The sequence below is a fragment of the Rutidosis leptorrhynchoides genome, chromosome 1 (genome assembly GCF_046630445.1).
Source record: "Rutidosis leptorrhynchoides isolate AG116_Rl617_1_P2 chromosome 1, CSIRO_AGI_Rlap_v1, whole genome shotgun sequence".
Lineage (NCBI taxonomy): Eukaryota > Viridiplantae > Streptophyta > Magnoliopsida > Asterales > Asteraceae > Rutidosis > Rutidosis leptorrhynchoides.
The window spans coordinates 302,747,533-302,760,569 of NC_092333.1; positions in this window are offsets into that span (position 1 = coordinate 302,747,533).

The following is a 13,037-nucleotide window of genomic DNA, read 5'->3' on the forward strand; positions in this document are numbered from 1 at the left end:
ATTCCAAAGGTTTGCAGGCAGTGAATTCTTTGTAGGTGCATCCTACACGATTTCCTGTACTGCTAGATCCAAGGTTATTGTTGGTATGTAGCGCAGCCTGTACTGCGGCTATGTTTGAAGCTAGAAAAGTACGGAATTCCTCTTCATTCATATTCACGGTGTGTCGAGTAGTCGGTGCCATTTCCTTCAAAATAGTTAAATGGAACAAGTTAATCATACAGAATATTAAGAGTAGTTAATAGTATTTCGTAGCATAATATGAACTCATTTATAAAAGCTTTTTCTTCATATTAGCGTTTTATAAGTTTAAATTCGGGTAGTACCTACCCGTTAAGTTCATACTTAGTAGCTAATATACAATTCAACTACTACAATTCTATATGAAAAACTGATTATAATAATATTTCGCGTTCAAACTTTTATACAATATTTTACAAACTTACAATACCGCTTATTTTACATAAAGCATGAAATATAGCACACAATAACTTTGATACAAGATAGTTGTGAAGACAATTCTAGCTAGTACACAAGTCGTTCAGCAAAGGCAATAAAGACACGTAATTCATACGTCCAGAAACAAGTCATGCATTCTGGTTTTACTAGGACTACTTCCCATCCTTGGTCTTGTGCAACATAACCGTTATGGCCGTTGACAAGACAGCGTGTTGTAACGTCATCAAAGGGACGAGGGTTACGTAATGTCCAACAGTCCCGTAATAATCTAAAAACCTCATTTCTTACCCCAATTACCGACTCCGTCACTTGTGGAAACGTTTTGTTTAATAGTTGTAGCCCGATGTTCTTGTTCTCACTTTGGTGAGAAGCGAACATTACTAATCCGTAAGCATAACATGCTTCTTTATGTTGCATGTTAGCCGCTTTTTCTAAATCACGAAGTCCAATATTCGGATATATTGAGTCAAAATAATTTCTTAACCCGTTGCGTAAAATAGCATTTGGGTTCCCTGCAATATATGCGTCAAAGTAAACACATCGTAACTTATGGGTTTCCCAATGTGATATCCCCCATCTTTCAAACGAAAGTCTCTTATAAACCAAGACATTCTTGGAACGTTCTTCGAATGTCTTACAAACTGATCTCGCCTTAAATAGTTGTGCCGAAGAATTCTGGCCGACTCTAGACAAGATTTCATCAATCATGTCTCCGGGTAGGTCTCTTAAAATATTGGGTTGTCTATCCATTTTGTGTTTTTAAACTGTAAAATAGACAAGAGTTAGATTCATAAAAAAAAATACTTATTAATACAAGCAATTTTTACATATATCATAAAGCATAAGAACACTATATTACATATATTACACCACACGAATACAACTATCTTATTCCGACTCGCTCGTTTCTTCTTCTTCGGTTTTGGTTCGTTTTGCCAAGTTTCTAGGGATATATGATGTTCCCCTAATACGAGCCGTCGTTGTCCACATTGGTTTAGAAAAACCTGGTGGTTTAGAGGTTCCCGGGTCATTGTTACAACTTAAGGACTTCGGGGGTTGACGATACATATAAAGTTCATCGGGGTTGGAATTAGATTTCTCTATTTTTATGCCCTTTCCCTTATTATTTTCTTTTGCCTTTTTAAATTCAGTTGGGGTAATTTCTATAACATCATCGGAATTCTCGTCGGAATCCGATTCATCGGAGAATTGGTAATCCTCCCAATATTTTGCTTCCTTGGCGGAAACACCATTGACCATAATTAACTTTGGTCGGTTGGTTGAGGATTTTCTTTTACTTAACCGTTTTATTATTTCCCCCACCGGTTCTATTTCTTCATCCGGTTCCGATTCTTCTTCCGGTTCCGACTCTTCTTCCGGTTCCTCTTCGGGAACTTGTGAATCAGTCCACAAATCATTCCAATTTACATTTGACTCTTCATTATTATTAGGTGAGTCAATGGGACTTGTTCTAGAGGTAGACATCTATCACATAATATCAAACACGTTAAGAGATTAATATATCACATAATATTCATATGTTAAAAATATATAGTTTCCAACAAAAATGTTAAGCAATCATTTTTAAAGAAAACACGGTCGAAGTCCAGACTCACTAATGCATCCTAACAAACTCGATAAGACACACTAATGCAAATTTTCTGGTTCTCTAAGACCAACGCTCGGATACCAACTGAAATGTCCCGTTCTTATTGATTAAAAACGTTCCATATTAATTGATTTCGTTGCGAGGTTTTGACCTCTATATGAGACGTTTTTCAAAGACTGCATTCATTTTTAAACAAACCATAACCTTTATTTCATCAATAAAGGTTTAAAAAGCTTTACGTAGATTATCAAATAATGATAATCTAAAATATCCTGTTTACACACGACCATTACATAATGGTTTACAATACAAATATGTTACAACAAAATAAGTTTCTTGAATGCAGTTTTTACACAATATCATACAAGCATGGACTCCAAATCTTGTCCTTATTTAAGTATGCGACAGCGGAAGTTCTTAATAATCACCTGAGAATAAACATGCTTAAAACGTCAACAAAAATGTTGGTGAGTTATAGGTTTAACCTATATATATCAAATCGTAACAATAGACCACAAGATTTCATATTTCAATACACATCCCATACATAGAGATAAAAATCATTCATATGGTGAACACCTGGTAACCGACAATAACAAGATGCATATATAAGAATATCCCCATCATTCCGGGACACCCTTCGGATATGATATAAATTTCGAAGTACTAAAGCATCCGGTACTTTGGATGGGGTTTGTTAGGCCCAATAGATCTATCTTTAGGATTCGCGTCAATTAGGGTGTCTGTTCCCTAATTCTTAGATTACCAGACTTAATAAAAAGGGGCATATTCGATTTCGATAATTCAACCATAGAATGTAGTTTCCCGTACTTGTGTCTATTTTGTAAATCATTTATAAAACCTGCATGTATTCTCATCCCAAAAATATTAGATTTTAAAAGTGGGACTATAACTCACTTTCACAGATTTTTACTTCGTCGGGAAGTAAGACTTGGCCACTGGTTGATTCACGAACCTATAACAATATATACATATATATCAAAGTATGTTCAAAATATATTTACAACACTTTTAATATATTTTGATGTTTTAAGTTTATTAAGTCAGCTGTCCTCGTTAGTAACCTACAACTAGTTGTCCACAGTTAGATGTACAGAAATAAATCGATAAATATTATCTTGAATCAATCCACGACCCAGTGTATACGTATCTCAGTATTGATCACAACTCAAACTATATATATTTTGGAATCAACCTCAACCCTGTATAGCTAACTCCAACATTCACATATAGAGTGTCTATGGTTGTTCCGAAATATATATAGATGTGTCGACATGATAGGTCGAAACATTGTATACGTGTCTATGGTATCTCAAGATTACATAATATATAATACAAGTTGATTAAGTTATGGTTGGAATAAATTTGTTACCAATTTTCACGTAGCTAAAATGAGAAAAATTATCCAATCTTGTTTTACCCATAACTTCTTCATTTTAAATCCGTTTTGAGTGAATCAAATTGCTATGGTTTCATATTGAAGTCTATTTTATGAATCTAAACAAAAAAAGTATAGGTTTCTAGTCGGAAAAATAAGTTACAAGTCGTTTTTGTAAAGGTAGTCATTTCAGTCGAAAGAACGACGTCTAGATGACCATTTTAGAAAACATACTTCCACTTTGAGTTTAACCATAATTTTTGGATATAGTTTCATGTTCATAATAAAAATCATTTTCTCAGAATAACAACTTTTAAATCAAAGTTTATCATAGTTTTTAATTAACTAACCCAAAACAGCCCGCGGTGTTACTACGACGGCGTAAATCCGGTTTTACGGTGTTTTTCGTTTTTCCAGGTTTTAAATCATTAAGTTAGCATATCATATAGATATAGAACATGTGTTTAGTTGATTTTAAAAGTCAAGTTAGAAGGATTAACTTTTGTTTGTGAACAAGTTTAGAATTAACTAAACTATGTTCTAGTGATTACAAGTTTAAACCTTCGAATAAGATAGCTTTATATGTATGAATCGAATGATGTTATGAACATCATTACTACCTTAAGTTCCTTGGATGAACCTACTGGAAAAGAGAAAAATGGATCTAGCTTCAATGGATCCTTGGATGGCTCAAAGTTCTTGAAGCAAAATCATGACACGAAAACAAGTTCAAGTAAGATCATCACTTGAAATAAGATTGTTATAGTTATAGAAATTGAACCAAAGTTTGAATATGATTATTACCTTGTATTAGAATGATAACCTACTGTAAGAAACAAAGATTTCTTGAGGTTGGATGATCACCTTACAAGATTGGAAGTGAGCTAGCAAACTTGAAAGTATTCTTGATTTTATGAAACTAGAACTTTTGGAATTTATGAAGAACACTTAGAACTTGAAGATAGAACTTGAGAGAGTTCAATTAGATGAAGAAAATTGAAGAATGAAAGTGTTTGTAGGTGTTTTTGGTCGTTGGTGTATGGATTAGATATAAAGGATATGTAATTTTGTTTTCATGTAAATAAGTCATGAATGATTACTCATATTTTTGTAATCTTATGAGATATTTCATGCTAGTTGCCAAATGATGGTTCCCACATGTGTTAGGTGACTCACATGGGCTGCTAAGAGCTGATCATTGGAGTGTATATACCAATAGTACATACATCTAAAAGCTGTGTATTGTACGAGTACGAATACGGGTGCATACGAGTAGAATTGTTGATGAAACTGAACGAGAATGTAATTGTAAGCATTTTTGTTAAGTAGAAGTATTTTGATAAGTGTATTGAAGTCTTTCAAAAGTGTATAAATACATATTAAAACACTACATGTATATACATTTTAACTGAGTCGTTAAGTCATCGTTAGTCGTTACATGTAAGTGTTGTTTTGAAACCTTTAGGTTAACGATCTTGTTAAATGTTGTTAACCCAATGTTTATAATATCAAAAGAGATTTTAAATTATTATATTATCATGATATTATGATGTACGAATATCTCTTAATATGATATATATACATTAAATGTCGTTACAACGATAAACGTTACATATATGTCTCGTTTCAAAATCATTAAGTTAGTAGTCTTGTTTTTACATATGTAGTTCATTGTTAATATAATTAATGATATGTTTACTTATCATAATATCATGTTAACTATATATATAACCATATATATGTCATCATATAGTTTTTTTACAAGTTTTAACGTTCGTGAATCACCGGTCAACTTGGGTGGTCAATTGTCTATATGAAACCTATTTCAATTAATCAAGTCTTAACAAGTTTGATTGCTTAACATGTTGGAAACATTTAATCATGTAAACATCAATCTCAATTAATATATATAAACATGGAAAAGTTCGGGTCACTACAATGATGGGTGGAATAAAATGGGACTCCTTTACAAGTGCATATGTATGATATAGTTGCATATATTTTAAGCATAATATAATAGATAATGGGATTAGATAGTGGGGAACACAACAACTGTGATGAGTAGTTCAATTATCAAAAAATTTAGAACAGTAGTAAGCACATTAATCACATAAGTCTTATTCAATTCACACTTTCACGGATCCATTAAGGGATTCATTAGTATTCACGGGTAAATATAAAAGCAAAACAAACTGATTGTGATTTATCAATCTACACTAGTATTCAATTATATTTATGTATTATATATGTTACGCAATATTGTTTTGTTGGTGATTGAACAAGAAGGTAATATAAGTTGATTGATTAAATGATATGGTAGTAATTATAGAAGGTGGAGGGGATATAAGTTTGTCTTTGTGTGTTTATTGTTGAAAGACAAAACATGAATATATTATGTAAAGTTTAGTATTACTTACTATATATAATATAATAATTTTAATAATAATATATATCACTAATAATAATAATATTTATAATAATAATAATATATTTTAATTAGTATATTTACATGAAACAAATAATTTAAAAACGTGCAAAGTCTTAGCCACCCAACTTGTATTTTATATCCACATCTAATATATAAACGATATTACTAATTTGTTATTTACATTACGTTTGATACTATCGAAGGTAAATACAAGTGTTGCAGTTTACCACACATCTAAGGCTATTAATTATCTATCAATACTTTATATATATACATATTTATTAACAACAATTGTTCGTGAATCGTCGGGATTAGTCATAGGTTAAATGTATACATGAACACAGTCCAAAAGTTTTGAGACTTCAACATTACAAACTTTGCTTATCGTATCGAAATCAAATAAAGATTAAGTTTAAATTTAGTTGGAAATTCCCGGGTCATCACAGTACCTACCCGTTAAAGAAATTTCGTCCCGAAATTTGAGTGAGGTGGTCATGGCTAACAATAAAAATGTTTTCAAGACCAATATGAGTTGATAATTAGAGGTTTATCATCATTGAATAATAATGATAAAATAATTCGATTATTCTAAGAATACGAATGAAGCTATCACAAAAGAGTGAATTGAAGAAAATAAGATTTTCCTTAGCTTTTGACGTAAACTGGGTTAAATTCCGAAATTCAAGGGGATTTAAAGAAAATATTCGAAATCTGAGAGATTGGATTCTTCGGCGAATAAGGAGATTAAGATTTCTATAATTAAATATGGTGATCTGCCTCGATTACTCTATCTTATATTTCCATTATAAATTAAACTCCTCCGTTCCATTATTCTCACCATTCCTATACTTTATTTCTTAGTTCTCAGATCCAAAAGATTGTGAAAATGCTTAGTCCAGTTTAATTCCTAATATTTTCCTAATTATCATTTCCGTCATCCCCTTTTTCAATCTTCCACCAGAAAAATCTTTTTACTTTTAATATAACATTGGGGTGATACTATTCTTAATTATGCCGTGTCTTTATATTGCTATTCCTATTAATATCCACGGTTTGTAACTTCCGTGTTGTTATTGAGCTTTATATTTTCTCTTATATTTTGAAGCTCTTTGCCTTTTTATTATCCTCCCGAACTCTAGTAAAGCGAGTAACGGTCCAGAATTCGCAGATATAAGTTTCAGAATGAACATCGTTAATGTCTTAAGAAAGAAATGGTAATAGCACAATTTGACTTGTCAAATTACCAGAATTCAAGGAAAGAAAGGACTATCAAGAAAAATATGTTCTTGATATGTTTATAGATTAGAAAGAACGTAAGAGTCGTGTAACATAGCACATGATAACATTATGATCTGTGAATTATCACATTCTATTTAGAAACTCAGCATGACTTACTATAATATAATCACGTTGATCAAGTATCATTATATTATACTAACTCATGCATCAGTTCCCAACATTACTTCAATAACATTCATATTTTAAGCTCGAAAGTTTACAGAATATAGAAACTAACAGTTTCTATATGATATAATACTGATAGCACGAAGAGATTAATGATTTCAGATAAGAATAGTTATAAAAATATCTCCAGAAATAGGGAGGATATTTATAATGAAAGATACGATAATATCTCGAAATATCTAAGATCAGAGGATGATAGAAACTATTATCTACAAGGGTTTAGAGTAAGGAGCAAGATATTCACTAAAGACTTTAGCAGACATTGAATCATTTGGATTCTTTGAAGTCAAACTTATTCTTTGTGATTTGTCCACGCCTTTCTTCCTAGTTTCGCATAATCTGCTTTTCGGTACTAAATTTTCTATTGAATGTTTCCAATATAATGATACACAGGAAGCACGAGGAGGTAACTAATTTCGGACAAGAAGAGTTATGAAAATATCTTCAGAAATATCGAAGATATTTATGATGATATTTTTGGAATTTCTAAGTTCGATGGTTGATGAAGAAAGATTTTCCACAAGATTTTAACATGAGTACGGAGCAAGATATTCGTTGAAGGTTTCATTGGATCAAGAATTACCTAGATTCTTTGAATATATGGTATGGTTCTGGTATTTGGCCTTGGTCTCCTTCATGGTTTGCTCAATCTGTTTTTCAGCACCAAATTTTTCTATCGAGCGTTCCTAACACTCCCTTCCTTATCATCAAACTTTTGGCCGTTTAGTTCATCTTCAATTTTTTTTTCTGTTTCCTCTGCACTTAATGCTACGATATCTGATTCTTCGGTTATCAATCCGAGGTGGTTTCAGGAGAATTGTGTTTTTATATGATTAAACGCTGATGGTATATGGTGGAATATAAAAGGTTCCCCAGTAACAATACAGAGTACGCATATATATCAAGGTTATAAGGAGGTTGTTTCGGACGAAAAGTCGGAATTGGCTTGTTGGAGCTGTGACAAAATTGGCTAATTTGGAAAGAGATTGCAAAGTTATTTTCGGTAATAATAACGCTAAAGGAATTAGCACAGCTACGCGTTAAATGTTTGCTCAGTTTTCGAGAGTTTTCAGGTGCATAACTATATGCATAGATCTTTCCCTCCGTAAATGAGGTGTGGTTGGTTCATCCTCTCGATTGAGGTATTTTCAAGAATTATGAAAGGTTTGAAAGCAAATTATAATCGTCAAGATACGAATGAGGTTTAAGATGAGATCAAGTGGCAAACTTGAAGAATTGTTTAGTTTCATAGGTTATAATCAATATTTTAATTCATTTTAATTGTCCAATGTTTTTAGTCCACAGTCGATAGTCCAAAGTTAACAGTCTAATAATTCATATATAGTTTCATATATAATATTCGAATTAATTAATACGTATCGTGACCCGTGTACATGTCTCAGACTCGATCACAACTCAAATTATATATATTATTGTAGAATCAACCTCAACTCTGTATAGAGAACTCGATCATTACTGCATATAGAGTGTCTATGGTTATTCCAAATAATATATATAAATGCGTCGATATGATATGTTAAAACCTTGTATACGTGTCCCGATATTTAAAGTGCGTAAAATAATTACATAAATTAAATGACGATAAATAAAGTACATAAAGTAAATAACAGAAATTAAATGACGATAAATAAAATTACGAGAATGTAAATTGCGATAAATAAAATGTAATCAGTTAGCTAGGAACAATTAGCTAGGAACAGTTAGCGTGGATTCTTAACAAAATTTCTCATAGCTAATTTGTTTTTTTTCGAACAAATTTTATTTTGTCAAATGTTTTCTTCATTATGCCACTTGTTGGATTCTGTTAGGTCAAAATCCAAATATGAAATTGAATGAAAAATGATCATTCTGCGGTGAAAGGATACGTATATCGGTGGTTGTAAGTAAGATATTAGATGACTGTTGAGTCGGATTTGAAGAATGTACAGTGTAACTTATTAATGTGAAATCTAAATATTCCTCGAGTATTACCTACCCGTTAAAATATTTTCACCATCAACAATTTGTACAAAAGAATTTTTAATTACAATCTTTATGAGAACATATATACATATATATATTTTCTTCAGATGTAATCATGGATTTTAATGAGTCAATATGATATTAATCTCATTTGATTTATTGTTAGAACTATAATACATAATCTCTAAAACATTAGAGATTACATAATCGCCGTGAAGAACGAAGATAATGATGTAGTACTATTCGCAGATTGATGATTATGCTTGAGGTACATAATGAGATGTTGAGATGTGAGATGTTGAACTTGGGTAGTTGGTGGTACTGGTATTGATGTTGATGGTACTGTTGGTGCCGTTGATGTTGCTGAAGCTGGTACGTTTTGCACCATATTTTTCAAGGCTACAACTCGGGCGCGTAGTTCGTTGACTTATTACTCCGGGATGATTGTCTGTAAGAACGGGCAAATGAATAAGGTTTAGAATCTAAATTATGATATAATCGTGGCGAGATATTCGGGAAATGAGGGTGAAAATGGTGTTACGGACAGGTTCGCCGGTAAGTGCTTCAGGTTCTTCATCAAAAGGTGAATTCAGTTGATGGAAGGGATCGCCTTCTTCGTGTCTCCATTGATTAAGTCGACTACGAATGCATCAAATGAATTGGGAATAGCTGATTGATTGATTCATTCTGGTGACACCGCTTTCGGATCTTAGGTGAATATCCATGTCGGAATAGCTGTCGGAATAACTATCGGAATAGCTGTCGGAATCTGAGGGGCTCGAACTAGTTGAGGAATTCATCTCGTACCATCAAATGAAGGATTTTCGATAAGAATTAGATTATAGGATGTAGATTAGTATCCTGCAATACATAATTTACATATGCATATAAAATACTAAAATCTCATAAATTACGGAGGATTCTACGGAATCTGTCAGGCAAGGTCTACAGTAACAGATACGCTAAGATATGAATTTTGTCTATACACGATTCATGCAATCAATGCAGTAAGATGTGTCTAGACTAAGAATGATAAGCAGGTAATTTTCGACACGAAATGATAAGCAAAACTATCGACATGCAGACACGGTCAAAGTCCGGACTCACTAATGCATCTAAACAACTATCAGTTAGATAAACTAATAAAAGAACTGGTTCGCTAAGACCACCGCTCTGATACCAACTGTAGTGCCCCGTCCTAATCCATCCGAACGAAGTCCATATCGATTATAAACAATTCACAACAGTTGATTACATCGCGAGGTATTTGACCTCTATATGATACATTATACAAAAATTTCATTCGTTTTTGAAAAGACAAACTTTCATTACATCAAAAGTTGACGGCAGGCATACCATTTCATAATATATCTAACTATAATTGACTTAATAATAATCTTGATAAACGCGACGACTCGAAATCAACGTCTTTTGAAATATGTCATGAATGACTCCAAGTAATATCTCTAAAATGAGAAAATGCACAGCGAAATATTTCTTTCATTACTGAGAATAAACATGCTTTCAAGTGTCAACCAAAAGGTTGGTGAGTTCATTAGTTTAACATAAATAATTATTTCATAATTTTAATAGACCACAAGATTTCATATTTCCATTTCTCATAAACATACGTCCCATGCATAGAGACAAAAATATCATTCATATGGATTGAACACCTGGTAACCGACATTCACAATATGCATATAAGAATATCCCCATCAGTTTGGGATCCTCCTTTGGACATGATATAAATTTCGAAGTACTAAAGCATCCGGTACTTTGGATGGGGCTTGTTGGACCCGATAGATCTATCTTTAGAGTTCGCGTCAATTAGGGTGTCTGTTCTCTAATTCTTAGATTACCAGACTTAATAAAAAGGGGCATATTCGGTTTAATAATCCAGCCATAGAATATAGTTTTAAGTACTTGTGTCTATTTCGTAAAACAGTTATAAAAGCAGCGCATGTATTCTCAGTCCCAAAATATATATTGCGAAAGCATTTAAAAAGGGATTAATGAAACTCACCTAATGTATTTTGTAGTAAAAATACATATAACGACAATGTTCAATTGTAGGGTTGGCCTCGGATTCACGAACCTATATCATTTATATATATATTAACACATATAATCGTAATCGAATAAATATATATTATTATTAATAATATGCTTGTTAAATTATTTGTTATATAGATGTAGATATATTTAACTTACATATTTTATTTAATTAGTGTTTATCTTTCTTTATAACATGTTAATAATAATAATAATTTATTTTAGAGTTTCTATATGATAAACTATATATGTATATATTAGTTGATATAATTTATATGTATATATTTTATTTTTATTTTTATTTTTGTTAAAATAGTAATAGTAATTGTAATAATACTAAAATAATATTAGTAATGATTAAAATAATGATAATAATAATAATAATAATAATAATAATAATAATAATAATAATAATAATAATATTAATAATAATAATAATAATGATAATAATAATAATAATATTAATAATAGTAACAAGAATAATAATTATTAATAATCATACACATTAATATCAATGATAATACTAACAATTATATTAGTAATAATACTACTTTAAGAAAACAAGTAGGTTGTAGCTTCAAGAAAAAATAAAAATGTCACAGCACAGATTCGAACCCGCAACCTCTCATTTAACCAATTTCTTTTAGATCACCAAACCACTAGTTTGTTTTAGTTTAAAATCATTCGATTAATTATTTAACATATGAAACTGTTTCCTTCATCATATGTCTATCCTTAACTTAAACTATCATCATCATAATCATAATCATATTTATCATAAAATCATATTTAAACTTAATTATATTTTAAATCATAATTTAGTCTTATCTTCATATCTTAATCTTTATTTTAACACTTTTAATAATATTTAATCATAAAAGTGATTAAAAATAAAAATATTAATATATATACCTTAAATAATTTTGTGCTTTTGTGTTGATATTAAACCAGGAACAGAACCCGTTGGATTTGCAAGTCATGACCCGAGTTATTAAGCCCAAAATAGAATTCATTTAGGATAGTCCAATAGTTAGCAATTTGTTGGGCCTTAAAGAATTTCAGTCCATTAACAGTTAGATGGCACCCTAACAACATCCGATCCCCTTTATGTTTCCTGGTTCAATTCATCCCTAAATTCATTCTATCCCCAATTTTTTTCAAGATTACATTCGTAAAAATTAAATCACAACATCGAATGATCTTGTTTCCTAGATCCATGCTTACGAAGTTTTGTAAAGGAATCAAGGCTAACAACAATAACAACAACTCCAATTTTGTTTAAGAACAATGGCGATGATGATGATGAACATGAAAGTCAAAAAATGAAATTTAATTCAGTTCAGGTACGGCTTCGTTCATAAAGTGTGTTTAGAATATCCCATAGCATGCTCGTAATTAATCATTTGTTTCAGAAACACATTATAATTCACGGATTGTAAGGTTGATCGAAAAGCTTTTCTATGTTGACTTTGAAATCTGGGATTTAGAAGTGTAAATTAATTGAGGTTAATACCTCACGAGACACAAATAAACATCCATGAATCGAAATAAGTCATTAATGTAATTTGGTATTAAATCATTTGGCTTTTAGGGTTTGAATTCGAATAGCAACAGGTGCACTAGCAGTTGCAGTGGTAGCAGTA